Source organism: Cyprinodon tularosa, unplaced genomic scaffold, assembly GCF_016077235.1.
Source record: "Cyprinodon tularosa strain WSP-4 unplaced genomic scaffold, ASM1607723v1 ctg975, whole genome shotgun sequence".
In the NCBI taxonomy this organism is placed as follows: Eukaryota; Metazoa; Chordata; class Actinopteri; order Cyprinodontiformes; family Cyprinodontidae; genus Cyprinodon; species Cyprinodon tularosa.
This window is the reverse complement of record NW_024039757.1, coordinates 175,736-195,819: the sequence shown is the minus strand read 5'-3', so window position 1 is coordinate 195,819 and position 20,084 is coordinate 175,736. Positions and strand designations below refer to the sequence as shown.

General features: G+C 37.7%; 1 protein-coding gene across 6 annotated transcripts in view; it reads right to left on the bottom strand.

Moving 5' to 3' along the window:
* The window catches only part of LOC119776993 (poly(rC)-binding protein 3-like), a 133,273-nt gene that overhangs the window by 77,176 nt on the left and 36,013 nt on the right, over window positions 1-20,084 (bottom strand). For 4 of the 6 annotated variants that reach the window (XM_038275715.1, XM_038275718.1, XM_038275719.1 and 1 more), the window contains exon 2: window positions 785-835. The gene's annotated coding sequence lies outside the window, so the exon portion shown is untranslated. Of the gene's footprint in view, window positions 1-784; window positions 836-1,038; window positions 1,213-15,239; window positions 15,526-20,084 lie in introns of those variants that run through there. The other 2 variants (XM_038275717.1, XM_038275716.1) reach the window with 2 other exon arrangements.

The following is a 20,084-nucleotide window of genomic DNA, read 5'->3' as shown; positions in this document are numbered from 1 at the left end:
AATCTTCAATAATAATCTTTATCAGAGAGGTGAAGAATTATTTGTTTTATTATTGGAGTGAAAGACCTTAAAGTCCAGCTTTCTCCAGGAGAAAAAACATTTTCTGATCAGGATGGATTTTAGATTTATGATGCTATTTCTCTGTTTCACTCTATAATTATGGTGTAGAGCTGAGCAATATGGACTTAGAATGTAATTATGATATTTGGTGATACTATAATGATAGTGATCAAAGGTAGGAAAGAAAAACTCCTCATTACTTATTTGGAGTCTTTGTTTTTTAGGTAACTGTATAGCTTTGACTGCTCACAGCAGTAACTAAAGCCTCACAGTGGAAATGCTGCACATGAAAAAAAAAAAAAAAATTTTATGACAGGCTTCTTCAGGACCCCCATTAAAACAAAATTGATTTATATCAGATATAATCATCATCAGTATGTTTATATTAGTATTCCATAGTAACTGCATTTTATTATATTCTCCAAATGTTAATTCTCTAATTAAAAAAGAAAGAAAATGAAGATTAGTTAAAAAAAAAAAATCCAAATTCCCTCATTTTTTTGAAAAAAATGTACAATGATTATTATGATAAACAATCTTTAAATGTCCATCCCTTTGAGGGCATGATTAATCATAAATTTATCATTTCATTTATCCCTTATGATAATCTAGAAAGAGAAAGACTAATGAGAGACCAGCCTTAAAGATGAGCAGGACAGTCTGAACTTTGAAAAGGTTCATGGAGGTTTATTCTCTTTGGATGTGGAGAAGTTGTTTTACTCACCAAGCTGATTGCTCAGGTGTGAGGGCGTAGCAGCATCCCTGGAATAAAGTCCTGCAGGAAAGAAACAAACAACTGGTCAGCTCACTGCCCTTCACTGATATAAAGTTAAAAACATTTTTCCACTTTGAAAATGTGCAAATTTCACTGAAGCAAATTAGTTGGACTGAGACAGAAAAAGACTTTGATTTAAACAAAAGCTAAATACAGCAGCAGAATTAATTTGCACTGATTTGAGTTAAAGGAGTGAAACTCACAGCACAGGTAATACTATCTGTCCACTGCCTTCCACTGTTTGCTCCATCCCACTGATCCCAGTAACCAAACTGGTTCCCTTTTCAGCTGAAACACAACCTGACATTCTGAATTATTGCTGCAGAGGAACCATTTGTCAGCTGGTCTACCGTGCTTCAGCTGAAGGAGCCTCTGATGTTGGACAGCGGTCAGCTGTTCAACACGGAGACAACAGCAGACTGAATGACGGCAGAGGGGGATCCAGCAAAGCGGACTGGAATGTGTGGAGCCTCCGGATCGGCCGTTATGCTCCTGATCTGCCGCGCGCCGCGTGCCTTGGAGGGTTCTGTGGGCTTCACTCATGTTATTGTTGCCAAGTGGATGGATAAACAGCACAGCAAGGTGTGAGTGTGTGCACACGTGCGCCCTCTGACCTTTTAAAGCTCTGTGCGCGTGTGTTGGGGAGGAGTTTCTCTGAGAGCTATAATGAGGTCTGAGAGGAACAGAAGCCTCCTCTCTGTCTGTGACCACCATCACACAAACACACACATTATGTCCCACTGGATTGGTTCTCTGATATCAAATCAACGATATTCACTTTCAGTCAATTAGTCAATATTGTAGCCAACATCCGATTCAGATCGGTGCATCTCTGATTACAACCATTTAAAGGGATGGAGTGAGAAAAAAATGAGTTAAATGTAACAAGACCAAAACTGAGTGCCTGTGTAATTTGAAAATTGCGTTTTGTTATATGGGGATTATATTAAAAATGCAATTAACTGACCAGCCCCTGTTCTGCTATATGTAGTGAGGACCATGTGTTGAATCCCATTGACTTCCATTCATTTTCAACCCTTTCTATGGACACAAACAGAGTCTATTGCTGGATGTCTGGAAGTCTGTTAAAAGAGCATTTTCCCAAACAACCACCATGAAATTTTCTCTGCAGCCAAATAAGGATGTGTATGGAGGCTGAAATCAAACCATGAAACATCTATTTGACTTTGAATTTCATTTAGAAAATATCCACAGTTTGAAAAAAATTCTAACCAAATGAGCAATGGTGTAACACAGTGTTTTTCAACCCTGGTCCTCAAGGCACACTGCTCTGCATGTTTTGGGTGTTTCTGAGCTTCAGCACACCTGATTCAGATGATTGCAGTTCAGCAAAGCCTGATAATCTGCTATCAATTGAGAACAGGTGTGTGGAAGCTGGGAAACATCTAAAACATGCAGGGCAGTGTGCCTTGAGGACCAGGAGGGAAAAACACTGGTGTAACGACCCAACAATAGGCCCGTGAGCAACATTATCTGGGTGGGCCCCATATGAAGTACGACACATGATAAAGGTTCAGGATACGGCGACGGTTCCATAAATCGGCCAAGAAGATATAATTATGCAATTGTGAGTAGTATATGATCACACATCACACCCAGAAAAATAGTGACTGAGCACCTTGAATGGAACCATTGGTGACAGCGCACCACCACATGTTAGCACAACAACAAGCCATCGGCCATAATTGAGCTTCACAGCCTCCCTCCTCACCCACGCTCTCTCCATTCATCTCTTGGTCACAATCTTTACTCACTGTAGCAGCAACGTCTATCTCTCCCTCTTCAGTTCTTTGAAAGAATGTCTTTATTTGTGAAGTTTTTTTTCCATTCTTCCAGCACCATTTCTTTCCTTTTTCTTTTCTGGAATCCATATAAGTACCTCTTTTTGGTATGCATTGTCGCTAACACATTGAACGTAACGGTTATGGTTTTAAACTACGCTCTGGGTTACCCATAATTCCAAGTTGTAGTGTAAAAAATAAAACACTCAAATACATAATTCTTTTAAGATTTTTATTCCGGTTTAAAACATTATATGAGTGTATTGTTTTACCAACTGTCTAATGAACTATACACAGTTATTAACATAGTAATTAACAGTACCACTGTCTGCTTTGTTATTGGTGTTGTGTTTAAACGGCTCACCATCATGTTGAAATCTGGCATATGTTGCGGTATAAATATGGTACGGTCGTTCATTTCAGTATCAGGTGGGTTTGAAAGGAATTTTTTTTTACATCTGCAAAGTGGCGTCGTAGTCTACAATTGTGTAGGGGGCCCACCAGATGTCAGTCATGACAGGTCGTTGGCCTGTAAGCAACTGCAGTCTCTGCTTACCGATATTTATGCCACAACAAATGAGCCACATACTGTATGAAGCCGAAGTTCAACAAAGGGGTAGAATCAAAGGATTTTAGACAGATCTCATTAAAAGCCGGTATTACTGTATATCACTGTCATATTTAGGAATTTTGTAAAGTTCTTTGATTGTCAGATGTTTTAAAAGAGGCACAGCTAAGAATCCCTGCAGATGATTTTCAGTCAGGATGATAAAGTGATGAATAAAAAGATAAAAAATATTTAAAAACTTTTTATTTTTGATAATCTTTGATTTTGTAAAAGTAGCAATGCATGGTTATTTGGTACATAGATATAAAACCCACAACAGAGGGGAAAAGCTCAGGTCCTCGGTCTCAGAAAGCCACAGCTTCATTCTGAGGGTTAATCTGAGCAATCAGCTCCACCAGAAGGAAGGTTTCTGTTGTTGACATCAAGAAGTGACTCAGACAACATGTTGCCCTGCCCCTGTGTGGGCGCAGCTCCATCTGACAGACTGATGTCCACAGGGCAGCCGATAGCAGAACGACTGAGTAAACAGCAAAGTTTTATTGGTAAATTCACTAATAATTAAGCTCTTCTCAAAGGGAGGAAAACAATCAGCAATAATTATTCAGCTTTTATACAGGAATAAGTAACTCTAATTTAATGCTTTTTAATGCTCTTTTGATGCTTTTAGAAATAAAACTAATGCCATCAACAAGTACCCATGACTCTCATATATAGTTATATCTGATATATCTGAAAAAATTGTTTTAATAAACTTTTTTTTATATATAAAGCCTGTTAAATGCCACTATAATCACATTTAGTGCATTTTATACAAATTAAGGCCTTAAATTTAAAAATAAGAATTTAATGACTTTTAATGATTTTCTATGAGCCCGTTATTAGAAAGTTGCACTGATTCAGACCATCATCTTCCTGAAAACCAGCTTGATGCCAGTTTTTCTTGCAGTGCACCTCAAAGTCACCCTAAAATGAAGTCCACCTGAGCTCATATCAAATCTATCCAATGCTTCTTTATTGTATGACACATTTAAATGCTTTTTAATTTCCCCTTTATTATCACAGCTCAAACTTACTGTGAAGCAAGGCCCCATTTTTAAGAGAAAAAAAAAACACGCAACACAACCAACTTCAGTCAAATGAGAGGTGGAACCAAAAAAAGTAAAGAAAACAAAACACTAAGAGGTTATTTAGAACAGGAACAGTCATCTGTCATCCACCGCTGCTTTCTTTGTGGTACTTATATGTATTTAAAGTATTTTGATTAAATTTATCTGCAGATTATCAGGTATAATTGGAGAGAGGAGGGTAGCAGGACGGTGACTTTTACCCAGAAACAGTGATCTGAGAGGGAAGGCTTTAGTTCTTCTGTTTAGGCAACATCCAGGATGTCAGATGGTTACTGATGCATAAATGGAATCAGACAAACGGAGCAGTCTGAGTGTGGAGATGAAAGGAATGATGGGTGGCCACCATGTAAAGGCTGCATCATGTAAAGATAATCACTGAGATCAGGGCGAGGCAGGAAGGTTGCAGCAGCAAATCTCTGAGTCACAAAAAATTATAACACAAGTCACTTCAAATAGAAGGGAAAATAAAATATCACATAAATGAAACACTTAGCAGGGAGAACGGCAGGATTATTTGGTTGGAAACAGTCAAAACATTTAAAGCTTTTAAGGTGACACTGAAGATGACGAAATAATCTTAAAAGCAACATGATAGATAAATTGCAGCACCTCTTTAACCTTTTCTACATCTATAGACAGTTTCCTGGAGATGCAGCATTTTTATATTTGGTCACAGCAAATAAACTAAAGTTACACTTTGGGTTTATATAAGGACTAATTCCAGTTCATGTATTCCAAGTTATAATGGAACAACCCCAAAACAAGCTTCATTTCCAACTAACAATTTTTGTGTTAAACACACTTTACTGCAGCTTCACAGCCTAAACAAACTACCAGCAGTCAACACAACTGTGTTTTTCTTAATAACAGTGAAATTATCACTTTATTACAGCCTTTGTATATAAACCGCTTCATCAAGGAAGTCCAGCAGCAGAGAGTTAGTGACTTTTTGATCTGATAAAAGATGTCTTTGCTGAATCCAGGTTTATGAAATGCATTAATCTCAAAGCACTAATCTGATTTCAGTTTTAATCAATTCCCATTTCTCTTTTTTTAAATAATTTTTGTTAACTAAATGGTCTGATGAAACCGCTCTTCACAAGTGGAGCAGTTTACAACCCTAACCAATAGCTGCCATTGGTCAGGATTACTCCCCTTAAAGGAGAATTCCGGTTTTTAACACTTTAAGCCCATTTTCTTTAGTGTCCAGGATGAAATCGAATGATCGACACCAAAATTTTGACAACTGGTCCTGTCTCTGCTTTTTGGCTCATGCAGAATCCCCCCCTGGCTGCTTCAGAACGGCTTCCATAGTGCATGTTCGATAATGTCCTTAAAACAACCTTAAACTTTCTTTTTTTTAAATATGCTACTCACCGGGTCGTCAGCACTGTTCAATTATGTTCCAAAAAAAGTTTCGTAAAGAAAAACCGTTCCTGTAGTGTTTTATTTAGCATTTTGTAAATCCCATTGAGTTCTGTTGGAATAGTCAATATTCCGCTGCCACCGGAAACGGAAATGGGGCCTGTTTACACAGTTGTAGTCTTTTCGCTTCACTCTGTGTACTCCGACGTCGAGGTGCTAACATCTCTGTTTAACACTTTAAACAACTCTGAAAATGGAATACGAAAGGTGGATTCTTGATTCTCGACGTCGGAGTACACAGAGTGAAGCGAAAAGACTACAACTGTGTAAACAGGCCCCATTTCCGTTTCCGGTGGCAGGGGAATATTGACTATTCCAACAGAACTCAATGGGATTTACAAAATGCTAAATAAAACACTACAGGAACGTTTTTTCTTTACGAAACTTTTTTTGGAACGTCATTGAACAGCGCTGACGACCCGGTGAGTAGCATATTTTAAAAAAAGAACGTTTAAGGTTGTTTTAAGGACATTATCGGACATGCTCTATGGAAGCCATTCTAAAGCAGCCAGGGGGGGATTCTGCATGAGCCAAAAAGCAGAGACAGGACCAATTGTCAAAATTTTGGTGTCGATCATTCGATTTCATCCTGGACACTACAGAAAATGGGCTAAAAGTGTTAAAAACCGGAATTCTCCTTTAAACCAAATATAAAAACCAAAGTTCAGTTTAAGTTCAGTTGCGTCTTTAGTTTAAGTAACTCAATGATCTTGATGGCTCTTTTTACCTTTTGCTTTGATTTTTTTCTTACCTACTTTCCTGATGATGAAACTCACCAAGTTTTATGCATAAACTCTGCTTCTTGGAGAGGAAATAACAGCTCATGCCTTGCAACAAAAGACCAAAGAGGGAATCAACAGCCAGACCATCAAGACATTTATTTGGGACTTTGAGGTAAGAAGCAGTAGTCTGTTGCTTCCGACCTATATCAAAATTATTTTCCAATGAACTTTGGGTGTTGTTAAGTTTGGCGACTCTCTTGTTTGTTTGTTATCGTTCTTACCTATTTAGGACTTTTTTGGTGTATTTACTAACTTTCTGATAGCCAACAGGTCTAGTGGGGACTAAAGGCGGGTGCTAATGTGATGGACCCCGATTTGTCATGTTAGACAGTTAGTGTAGATGTATGGTGAAAACCAACTTAAGAATTTAGATTTGTATACTGGAAATGGTAAGGGAAAATGTCAAGCTTAGGCATAAACAAAGGAATTTAAATTAATGTATGTCAATGTAAAGTGCAAATATGGATAGAAATACAAACTTGTGTCTCTGTGCTGGGCCGAGGTGTCAAAAGTACTAATATTTATTACTCAAGTAGAGGTATAAATACTACTGTTTAAAAACACTTTTGTAGAAGTTAGAGAATCAGCTCAAGCTTTTTACTCAAGTAAAAGTTTTAAATTAGCTTTTTTAAAACTACTTAAAGTGTAAAAATAATCCTGCGCTACCAATTAAAGGAACATTTTTCTACAATTCTGGAAGATAACTTCCTTACAGTATACTTCAGTGTCTTAGTTTTATAACTAATGGTAACAGTGTCAAATTTAACTTTACATCATCTTGAAGAATGATTTATTTTGGTTTGTGGCGGAGAAAAAAAAGGTGGTTCAGCACCAAGTCCACAAAGAATCATAGAATATTGCTGCTTATATAATGATAAATGTAATGAGAAAATGGAGAGTCCTGAAGGATTCCTAAACCTACGTAAGTAGCTCTGTGTGAGATGGGGTTGGGGTTGGCCTGATTGTAAATACAGAAATTGTGTAGCAGTTGAATGGAAACTCTTTATCATTGAGTTTCTAATGTGCCTGATTGAGTTGATGGTTGGGGTGTACATTGGTGTCGATGGTTTAATGATCCGACGCACTGACAGCACTTCATTATTCTGAGTGGCGTCTCACCGGCTGTCACAACAATATCTTCCCAATTATCCACCCGCGTCTGTCATGCTAATAACGGATCATTGTGGGTTTCCTCGTGTTTCTCATTACACTTAATGACGTTATTCTGGGGTCTGCAGCAGATTGTCTTTGCTCAGAACGATAACCCGCCTCTCCACGCTCATCGCTCTCTTCTCCTTTCTCCATCAGCCTTCATGAAAGATTTTGCTTTTTTATGCTGTTGTCATCGCACTTACAGGATCTTGACATCCGTCGAACAGAATCTGTTTGATCAAACTTTGCTTTAAATGTTTTCTATCCTCTTCTTTCTGTTCTGCCATTTAAAGGATTAGTTACAGCAGATATGGCAGCTGTGCCTTCACATCATCAAATCATAACACAGCACGGAAAGTCATTTCATAAACATTAAATCTAATTCCTAATCTCTTTCCTGACACAATGAACACTGTGTGGGAAGTTAGTGATGGTGATTAATGACCACAGATTCCTGCTGAGCTACTCTGATTTTTAATGATTCCCTGAGTCCCCCTTTGCTCTCAGCAGCTTTGTTAAAGCCAGCAGGATGGAAAACATTCTTCAAACTATTGGTAACTATTGCAACATGAGCTGAACTGAGAAAAACTATGGAAAACAAGAAGACATTGAGTTAACCGTTTATATCAGGGGTAACCAATTAAAATCAGCCGGGTGCAAATAAAGAAAATCATTAACCAGTAAAGGTCCACAGACATTTTTAATTATAATCTGTTACTTTAAACAGAATTTAACACGGAAATAAAATGAGTTTTTTATGCATCCATGTTATACATTGAATCTTTAAATAAAAAATCTATATAAAAAAAAAAACATTTTTCCATTTTAAAATCTGAAGTGTTTTTTAAAGTACAGAAAAATCATTCAGTTTGGTAAATAGACAATTTCCTGATTCAAATCAAAATATCTCATATTTTATAAAACACCTGAACTGACTCTTTTTTTTCTTTCTTTTTTCTGTCTTAATGTTGGCAGTGGGCTTTATGCTGCCCTGCAAGGCTTTAAACCTGGGTTTGAATGGAGACAAAGCCATTCTGAAGCACATATCAAGGAGCTCATTTTGAGCCTGGATCCAGATTTATTTTTGATTCTGTTCATGGTGGAGAATCCTGCTTCACAGCAGCAGGTTGAGCCAAACATCCTCTAAATGTGCAGGGTCATCTTTGAGCACGCCATTTCACTTTTCTTTCACCAGTTCACCACAGTTCTTCCAGCAGTCCACACTTTCTCTGCTCTCTTCTTCTCATCATCTTCTCCTTCTTCCCCATCGCCCGGCTTGCCACAGGTTTGCCTGCTGTGTCTAAAAGTAGCAGCAGCAGCAACCCAGACTGACAGCAGCTCATTGGCTGATTTGGATCACGTGCAGCCTGGAGCCGGACGCTCCGGAGGGCTTTACCATATTAACAGGAGAAGCGGCGCAAGTGAAGTTAGAAACTGACGTCAGACAACATGTGGTAATTTCTAAATGTTTTAAATCAGGTTTGGACAGTCTGCTAATCCATGACCTCTGGTTTATATATAAAAAAGAAAAATTACGATAAGGAGGAACATTTGAAGAATGGAAATAAAACACAACATCTCCACAAAGACCTTTTACCACTAAAGATACTAGTCTGGAAATTGGGCTCTAGCAAAGATGACGGGTTAGGTGTTAAGCTGGGTCCAAATTTAGGAACACGAGGACAAAGATCATCACTGGGCTGTAAATCTCAAACATTTTTTCTGGCTGCAGAGGATGTTTTTCTTCTAATATTTTCCTTTTTATTAGTCAAATAGGTTGCAATACAGACACAAAGTTTGAGACCATCAGAGATGTAGGGATAAATCCAAACGTCTGCTCCCATAAAGACATAGCTTTTACTTTTTCTCTGACACTCTAACTCTCACCTACTGCTAAGAGATGTGTATCTTCCATGAGAGAGGAAGACCCCGGACTCAACTGGCTGAGATGAGCTTCCTCTGCAGGCTGCATGGGCTCTGCAGAAGGGGTGAAGAGTTCAGAGTAGATCGGCTGTCCCTCTGAATCAAAAGCAGCAAGTGACCACAACATCTCCCGCTTGCCTCCTTCCGCTTAGCGTTAAAGCCCAGGAAGACCAATCCAGGCTTTCTGGCAAGACTAAATGTCTATTTGGCATGAGGAATCACAGAAGCAGCTCAATAGTGCTGCTGTGGGGAAGGATGTTTTCTTGAACCTGCTCACTTCTGGCCCAATCTATCTCATAATGATAGATGCAACTCATACAGTAAATACTTTATGACTTTTTCTTCAGTTCAAGATCAACCTTGCTATTTTATTGACAGAAAAGTTGAAGGGAAATTAGATCAGGTATAAGTTTACTAAGCTTCCCTCGTGAATCATATTTTTGGGAAACTTGCTGAAAGGTTCTGGTAAAACTGACCTGGCATTTTGGTGAGCATCCTTACATCTTGTTGCATCTTTATTATTCTGTACTTCACTTTCCTCTGGAAAGGATAATGGAAGGAAATAAACAGCTGACCAGTTCACCTTCTTTTCCATCCATTATTGGCCATTTCAGATTCCAACTTAGATTTAACACAGTAATTATCCCATTGGATAATTACTGAATTGGTGATTATATTTCATCTGGCAACAAGTTATTCAATCTCAACAGGTGCAATGACTTGCTGCACATTTAATAAACCTCAACACATCATTTGGTAAAACATCCAAGCAGATTGCAAACACTCCCAAATTTGGAAGGACAGTGGGAACCAATGGTCTTCTAGGAATATATCTGGTCAAAAAAAAAAAAAAAAAAAGAAGTATAGTGATTGATTCATTTAAACATTTTGTGAAATTAAATCAAAGTAAAACACCAGCAGAAATACCAGCTATGTTTAATATTGAAACAAAAATATTTCCACATACATACTGTAATGTGAAGGGAACTCTTGGGATTTGGACAGAAAAGCCGTTAACAACTAATCAGTGAGGCTGATAGGACAAAAAGACTCCAATCTGCAAGAGATGCACTCATCCATTAAAAAAAAAATCCAATCTGATACTAAAACACTGACTTAGCATATTGGCCAATTTCTGGTCATAGATATTGGGCATACAGCTAATGCTAAATTAATTAACTGTATGTCTTGCCATGTGAGTGAAGTCATCATGCTGAACATAAACATTGGTCACAAATGAACACAGACATAAATAATCAGTAGCTGCTGTTTGCTCTCCTAATGACATAATCTGCATTACGATTATAAAACTGATGTCATAGATTGCTGCAACTTCTGCTGTGTATGACAGAAACAAATAGAAATAACCAAACCAAGTTGGATCAGCAGCTTTTTTCAGATATCCGATCCAGCTTATTAGTCAATATCGCAGTTATCCGACACTCGTTGCATCTTTATAGTACCCTGACCATAAAATTAGACTTTGTTCCAGTATGATGGTCGCATTAGGGTAAGAAGTGAGGCAGGTGAGGTGATGCACCCATCAGGACCACTGCCTACCGGTCAAGCCTTCGGGGCCAGTGCTAGGGATCTGGGGTTGCTGCAGCTGATCTGGTCTATGTTCATCAAAAGCATGGGATCAAAGAAAGAGGTAAGCTGACTGGGGTTTTGTGCAGCGGTCAGACTCATCAATGCAAGATCTTGGTAAAGGACAATAATTAACACAGCACCAGGTGGAATAAATCTTGACTTTTGGCAGCTTATTGAAACAGTGCCACATTGAATGTGTGCTGCATATGAAGCTGGTCCAACAAAATATTAGAATGTGTTTTTTTGTTTTTATTATGACGTTTTTATGCCAGGAAGTGCATTTGAACCGCTTCCTCCTTTGGACTTTTTTCAAGTCAGCCTGGAGGCCTTTCGGTCCAACACATCACTGCTTCTCATCCTCTTTTCTGGCCTATTTTTGGGGGCACATGACAGTCTGGATTTAGTCAGCATAATGACAAATCAGTTCACAAACACATCAAGCAGCTCTATTTACACACACTCATCTCACTGTGATCTCAGATAGAGTACTCATTCCCCATAGCAACAAAATAAATCTAGTTTTAATTCAGACTGCTTCTTTAAGCTTTATTTTCTCACCACTGTGGAATAATTGTCACCAACATTCTCTTCGGGTGTCGAGATAAGTCGGTTTTTCCCTCTATGGCTGTGTCCAAACTTGTTGGCATTTGGGATTAAATGACCAAATTGAAAATAATTAATATAAAATAATATGACCTTCAAGAATATACACCAAGTCAAATTCCTTGTAAGTGCAAACCTACTTGGCAATAAACTTGATTCTGATTCTGATTCTGAAGAAGAAAAAAAAAACTATTTATATTTAGCAATGTTAAAAATAAATTACTCAGGAATCGGCTCTTGATCAAGTCCCAGTGCTGTATCCAAGTCATCTTGAAAACATTCCTCTTCCAAATGTTGGCTATATATTACATGTTTTTTTTCTCTGGCCAGACGTTCGATGGCAAATCCTCCCACCTCAATGTTAGCAATGAAGCCGTCCGTGGAGGATCAGGAATCAGAAGGCTGGAATAACTTTTTTTTTTTCCACTTTAACCCGATGTATTACAACATCCAACTGCCATGCACGTGGGCATTGTCAGTTTCACTATAGCTCTGGTGAATTTCAATGGTGAAGTCCTCTGGAAATCTTCAATAATCGTTGTTGATTGCAGATGTGTCTAGTAGTTCCCAGTGATTTTGCTTGCAAAGCGGGGAGAATGGCGCTAGGCTTACCGTCACTGCTGGAAGTAAAAATGGCCGCTCCTAGACTCAGTGATCATGACAAAAATTGTCGTTTTTAATTTTTTATTGATTAACGCTAAATTCATTACATCACTGTGGACGTATTAGTTCTAGGTACACATAATGATGCATTGATTATTCCTTGCTGATTGGACTCCTCTTTTAAATGTATACCTTGTAGAATTCATAACAACATTCTCAGTTTGTCTGTTTGTTTTTTTTTACCAATTTTTAGATGGTTATTTATGTAGATATATATATATATTTGAACACTTTGGATATTTTCATGTGATTATTGGACGCACGTAAAAAAAAGCCCCAATATATTCCACTACACACTGCACTGGATAATTGGGTATGTGCCAAATAAAGCTTATCTTATCTCCAAACAACAAGTCTCTGAGCTAACAGGGTGTTAAAGAAGTTATTTTGACCTACATCCTGCAGACAGGCTGTTTTATACCATAAAGGTCGAAAAAGGTGACATTATTGTTTACAGATGGACGTGCCTTACAGCCAGAAAGGAACCCAATCTTTTAGCAATGATGAAACCAAAGTAAAATGCTTAAAATAGGAAGAATTGCAGGGATCTGATGGAGGATATGAATAAACCATTCTCAACATTTTCTGCTTTAACAGAACAGTGGAGGCATCCATTTCCTGAAACAAGGCTAGATAATTTTACAGGAGAGGCTTCAGAAGGTAAACATCTGCTGTCTGGATGCTGAAAACCCTCATTTCCACTTTATCTCCTGTTCAGCAGAGTGATTGAAGGAGGATTTGGCCTCAGCTTCCCCTGCGGATCTGATCAAGTTTCCAAAATCACAAAGAGGAGGGCTGTGAACCATTGAGAACACACACAGGTAGACAAAGTGACATTTCCCAGCTGATAGACTGCAGGAAGGTGTTGATGACAGTGTAATAGCTGGGTGCAGAGCTACAGCTAAATGAGCACTAAAGCGTGTCCTTCAATCAGCTCTGAAGCCATCTATCGTATCTGCAGGGGATCACAGTATGTTGTGAATGTCGTCATTAGAGCATGGCTAAATCGGGGCGTGAGTGTGGGGGGTCTGTGGCAGGTCACTGTTAAATAAGAGGCTCTCCTTGGTATCAGTGACAGGAGACATTTGTTCTATCTGTAACCATTTTCACCTGTACTTACACCATTCTGAAACCAGGTCACTATGTGAAAGTCGATATTTTCAATGAAATGATTGAATAAATTGGTGAATGACTATGAAGCAGATGTCTGAAGACTCCAAAGCAGTTAACTCTTTGATTCTCCCGCTGATAAGCTACATGTAGCCACAGCTGCTCTGGCAGAGACTGACACAAGCGAGGCTGCAGTACAATCAGGCCCTCTGACCGCTGACAGCAGGCAAGGTGGTCTTGCTTAAGGACCAAACAGAGATGAGGTTATAGGCAACCTCTGCTTGAAGGAGAAACCCACCGGTTACAAGACAAATCCCTACCTTTTAAGTCACACCCGCTTCTACGTATGGAGGATCAATCCTGCCAAAATAAAAGGCTTTTAACCATTACCATTGGGACAAAATAATTCCTTCACATAAATTAGAGTGCAATTACCAGAGGTATCAAATGCATTAATGTTTATCACTCAAGTAGAAGTATAAATCCAAGTGTTTAAAAACACTTTACTCCGCTGAAAGTGTATTTTCTTAGTTTTTTAACTAATGATAACAGTGCATCATTTTAAAGAATGATTTATTTTGGAGAACAAGTTGGGGCAGCACCGAGTCCACAAAGAAATTAATTGTCTGGAGGACGCAAATTATTTTGATGTTGTTTTATTTTTGCTTTTTAAATACCAACAGGCAATAATGAAAATTCACTTACATGAAACAACACTAACAAGTTAATTTAAAAAAATGTAAGGAGTAGAAAGTAGAGATATCTGCAAAATGTAAGGTCTAGAGGTAAAAAGTTGCGTTTTAAATTAATTACTCCATTAAAATATAGATAGGCACAATGTCTACTTAAGTAAGGTAATCAAGTATTTGTACTTTGTAACTTGACACCTCTAGCCATTAAACACAAAAAAAATTGTAATCAGAGATGTATTTAATAACTGATTTATAAACTAGATATAAATATATATATTTCTATTTTAACAGTTGGAATTTATCTTTGTAAATTTAATATTTAGTCATAACTTTTTTCTTAAAACTGTTTTTATTATACCTTTACTTTATTATTTTTTTCTTATATATACAGATAGACATCTATTTATATAAAAAAAATGTTGTCAACAGAGGAACAAAGTCATGGTTTTGTTAGTCTTGAGTCTTTATCCTCAAATCTAAAAGTTCAAATTGAAATTCCTTTTGAGTCTTTTTATTAATAATGACTCAGTATAAATTGTTCAAACTTCCTAAGAATTAGTTCTTCTGATCTGATTTCTGCATCTATCGCAATAATGGCGGGCAGGTTCACGTGAAGCACATCTGGGCGTTCTATTGCGGTGGAGCAGCGAGGCCAGACGCAGCATAATTGGGGTTTAACTGTTTTCCAGCTTCAATCAGGATAATCACAAACAACAGAGATTTAATTGAGTAGCTTAAAGTGCTTTTTGTTATAAAGATATTTTTAATCCAATAAAGTTTTTGATCAACTAACAACAACACGAAGTCTTGGTAAAGAAATTGTTTGACTATAAAATCCTTTGACCATGACTGGAACAATAACTTAGAAAGTTAAAGATAAATGTCAGTAATCTGTAAAAATGAAGGTATTCTGAAAAATAAGCCAAAAACTTCAATCTGTGATTTCAAATAAGGGTATGAAACGTACCATCATGGAGATCTGACCCGGGAGTCGACCTGAAGGACGATCCTCAGTCGAGCTGAAGTGTTAAATTACTCCCATCAGCACCAACATCATCCTGTCAATTCCCATCCTGCAGTTCAGCACTCTCCTCTGAAATCAGTTTCTTTATCCTTCGTCCCTATTACTCTGTAACCTGACCCTAACTAACACTTCTCCATATCAGTGATGATCCACCACCCCCTCTGCAGGGTCATACGATGCCTCCATCCTTCTGTCTCCAGACATTAATGGCCCTTAGAATCTGAGACCCCCCCAGGAGCGAGAGACCCCAGCAGCCCGAGGAGAGAGACTGAGAGGGATGGACGGATCGATAGCTTTTAACTGGAAGTTGCTCTTAGTTCAAGATCCGGCTCACTGACACACACACACCCAGCTACATTACCATCCATCTACAGACAGGAGCGCAAACACATCATCATAAAGGTCACATGACTCCATTACAGGAAGATTTCACAGCAGAAAGCGTTCAGAGAGAGATAGCTGGCACTCAGTGCATCAACATTCAGGAGAAACACTTGAGACTGTTAGAGCAGGACGCTCGGCATTAACTGTTATCAGAAATAATCAAGTAAAAACAACATTTTATCCATAGATTGGAAGAGGATAAACAGATCCAAAGAGTTGAAAGATTCATAAACAAAATGTTTAAGAACATAAAGTCTCAACAACCAAAGCCCATAAAGACACTAAGGAAAAACATGTTTCTATTTGATCAGTTCTTAACAGCTATTTAGTTATTCTGTTTCAGTTAAAGTTGTGTGAAGCATCGTTGAGTGGTTAGCAGCAGACAGCAGTATGGCTGAAAACTATCCTCTGTTTTAAACTTCACGAGACAATCTATTTTGAAACATCTGGAAAGCGGGTTTCTGTTTTTTTAAGAGGGAAGTTGGTAAGTTGGCTCACACTTTTTGGGCAGAATGACTGCAGCCATTACTTAGGGTTAAAGGAATCCTTATCAATATAATGATCTATAAATTTACCGAAGAACAAAGAAGGAGAAGTTTAAATTATTGTGGATTTTTAAAATCCAGAGTCCAACAAATAGCCACACCACCGCCATGGTTAGGTACTTTGCCTCAGTGTGTATTTGACTATTCTTGCTCTCAAAAATACTAAAGGCTATCTGAACCGATTGGTTTTCTGACACTGTTCCAACAGAGAGGAGGTTAAAACTCTGGCGAAGTTGCAATAAAGGTTAAGTAGCTTTCATTACAAGTCCAACTGTCTCCTCAGACCAAAGGAAACTGAAAAGGAAAATCGGGAGCCGCAAACCAAGAGAAAAACTCCCATGTCCAAGACAGATGGAACCCCAATGCTACTGTCCTCCAGTTTTACATCACCATGAACTGAGAAAGAAGCTCAACACTGAAAAACTGAAGCTGAGCTGATATGTCAAACTACTGGTTGTTCTACAGATATAACCTGTGGATTAGAAACAAAGTTCACCTTAAATCAATAACTAGATGGTAGAATCTTGGACGTTTCGAACCCATGATGATTTTAGTTGCAGCAGGTTTAGGAATGGATGAACACAGCTGACCTTAAACTTGTAGCAGGACCTTCCCAAGTCCAAGAATATACATAAACTAACATTTCTACCAACAGGAGGGTTCACGTATCCAATTGGATTCATGACAGAAGCTTTAAAAGATGTTTCATATGGCAGGACATCATCATAATCATCATCATCATCTCCTCTGCATCACTAAATACCCCTGGCAGATGGTGGAGTCATCTTTATTTTAACACGTTTAATCTGTCTGGAAGCAATATTAGTGTATGGAGAGACCAGTTAAAGTCCTAGCTTAAGTCTGAATCTCTAGGAGAGCAAAAGATGAGGGTGATGGTACAGAGCCCCCCAAACCTCAAAGATTTGGAGCTCTTTACTAAAAAGAAATCTTAAAGAACAAACAGGAAATAATAAAGCAATAATAGTATGGGTTTGACTAGGTTTACTAGTGGTTCCTAAAAATATAATGGGAGACAGATCTTTTAGTTATCAGGCTCCTCTCCTGTGGAACCAACTACCAGTTTTTAGTCCGTGAGGCAGACACCCTGTCTACTTTTAAGACTAGGCTTAAAACTTTCCTTTTTGATAAAGCTTATAGTTAGAGTGGCTCAGGTTATCCTGAGCTATCTCTATAGATATGCTGCTATAGGCTTAGACTGCTGGAGGACATAGGGACCCCTTTTTAATAACTCTGCTTCATTCTATCTCTATTCTTCCACTCTGCAGAATCTGTTAGTTCAATCTCTAACGTTCTACTCTCTCTGGTTTTGCCTTTTGTATCTCTGCTTGTTTTTCTATCTCTGCTTCTGTCTCCTTGAACCCCAGTCAACCTCGTTAGATGGCCGCTCACACAGAGCCTGGTTCTGCTGGAGGTCTCTTCCTGTTAAAAGGGAGTGTTTCCTCTTCACTGTCGCTACAAGCATGCTTGGTGTGAGGGATTGCCTTTAAATCAATGAGTCGATGCATTCAATTGGTTTTCCTTAGATAGAAAACTTTGAATCAATCTGACTGTTTGATCTGGTGAAATCTTAAGTGTCTTTGAGATGACATGTGTTGTGAATTGGCGCTATAGAAATAAACTGAATTGATTACTGTGAAGTCATCAAAGAAATCTCCATAAAAGTATGGATCACAAAAGTCATAAATTACAGGCAACTGGAATTTCCCACAGTTTTAATAAACATTTTGACTTCTATCCAGGAGTCTTTGGTGATTCAAACTTCCCATACTGCCTGCGTGAATCATTTCAAAATCACATCCATTAAAGGGTAGGTAAAGCTTTTTTAAAAGACACTTTTCAAATTTTCCATCAGAAACAAACCATATATTTATATTATATTGAAAAGTACAAAAAACATGGCTACATACATGAAAAAAATATAAAAATAAAACCTGTGTAATTTTGAGCAGATTAGGATTAGAAAGAATCCAGAAAAAAGTTCAAACCTTTACACATCATTTTTGTTTTTGAAATGTATCAAAAAGCAAATGCTTTTATTGTGAAGCATAAATATTCATTTAAAAGAAAAAAATCCTACGATGAGATACTGGAAACCTTTGATCAGGAGCATAAAAGTTTGAATCCAAAGGTCAGAAATTCAGATAGAATAATCAGATAGAATAATACTAATAAAAAAGTAGATTTCAGTTGTTTCTTCATTAGAATTCCTCCCAGTTCAGCCAAAGTGGGTTCTATCTGATTGCTGTCTGCAGCAGGGAAGACACAAACTGCTCAGTGGCACCGAAGGGGACTGAAAAAAAGACATCCAGAATCCAAATAATGGATTATTATCAAATATCCTAAATGCATATGTCAAAATAACCTACAATCTGTTGCAGAGAGATGAAAACATCTTGACTGCAAACTCTAAATTTCACGCAAAGATGGACAAACATTCCCAATCCCCCATCATAATGCTTCAGGGAACAGGCTCAGTCTTGTGAGAGCCTGGTGGTTTGGAAATGGTTTTCTCTCTGTGTGAAATAAGTCTTCCCGCTGCGATTCTCTGTTCAAATAGTAACATCACACCAACAACAGAGGGTGAAAGGTCAGCAGCCAATTTCTGTCCCTTTGCTTTATAAACCTACTCCTCAGTTCATTGCCTCCACTTTTAAATAACTGTCAAACATGATATTGAAAGATAGATTTCCCACCATGTTTCATCATCTTCGCCCTAAAAAAACACTCAAAGGCACCCTGTCCTTCAGACAAAGCAGCACACAGAGGAAACTGCTCTGAGGGCCGATTGTTGGAAGGTCGGAGACCCTCTGCCACATGCTGGGGTCCGAACATGCAGCATTCATCTCCAATATTCACTATTTCACTCTTCAACAAAATACTTTATTTGCTACTTTAAATGCTTTATTACTATTAAAACTTTTCACTATTTCCTAAATATTATACTATCAACCCTCTGAAAATCATTCATTTCCCGACCCAGATCTTGATATACCTTTAAGGTCTAGGTCTTCTGTCTCTACATTTTTGTGTTTTTCAGAAATATCCAGTCAAACCTCTCAGATGTGGATTAATACAGTCAAGCACCAGTGTTGGGTTGGTAACTGGTCTAAAGGTTAGGCAAACCTTTAGGATTTGATCGGTGTCTGGTTTAGTCCCTCTCAGTCACTAATACACATTTTGTCTGGTTCATAAGAGATGGTTGTCTGTTTCATGCTGCTGCCAGTTTGTTCTTTTTTTAAATTGAGAGGCTGGATCAGCAGCAGAGGCAATAGCCAAGCAATTCCTTAGCTTTGCTTAATAACCAGATAATATCAAGTCAGTACTTTAAACTGGGTTATTGTATAAAGTAGGGATGAAACAAATAATCGGATTAATCGATTATTGAATTAAACCTATTTAAAGTTATGGATTAATTTAAGTAATTGGATTAATTGCTAACTGGAGCGTAGACACGTTAAAACATGCCTTAAGCTGACAGAGCAACCAACTTTTAGCAGTAATTATATCAAAATTGTAAAAAAAATATATATATTTTATATATATATATATATATATATATATATATATATATATATATATATATATATATATATAAATGCAGCATTTAGCTAGAACTACTCAAGTGGAAAAGTTTTAGTTTCACCTGGTTTCATTTCATAAAAAAGTCTTCTTTAAGAAACATAATAAAATTGCTATCCAATTATTAATTGATTGAAAAATTTATGGACAAATTAATCGATTTACAAAATAATCGTTTGCAGCCCTGATATAAAGAGCATAAAGAGCAAGACAAAAAGTTAAAACAATCTCTCCAAATATACTTTTATTTCAACAAGAT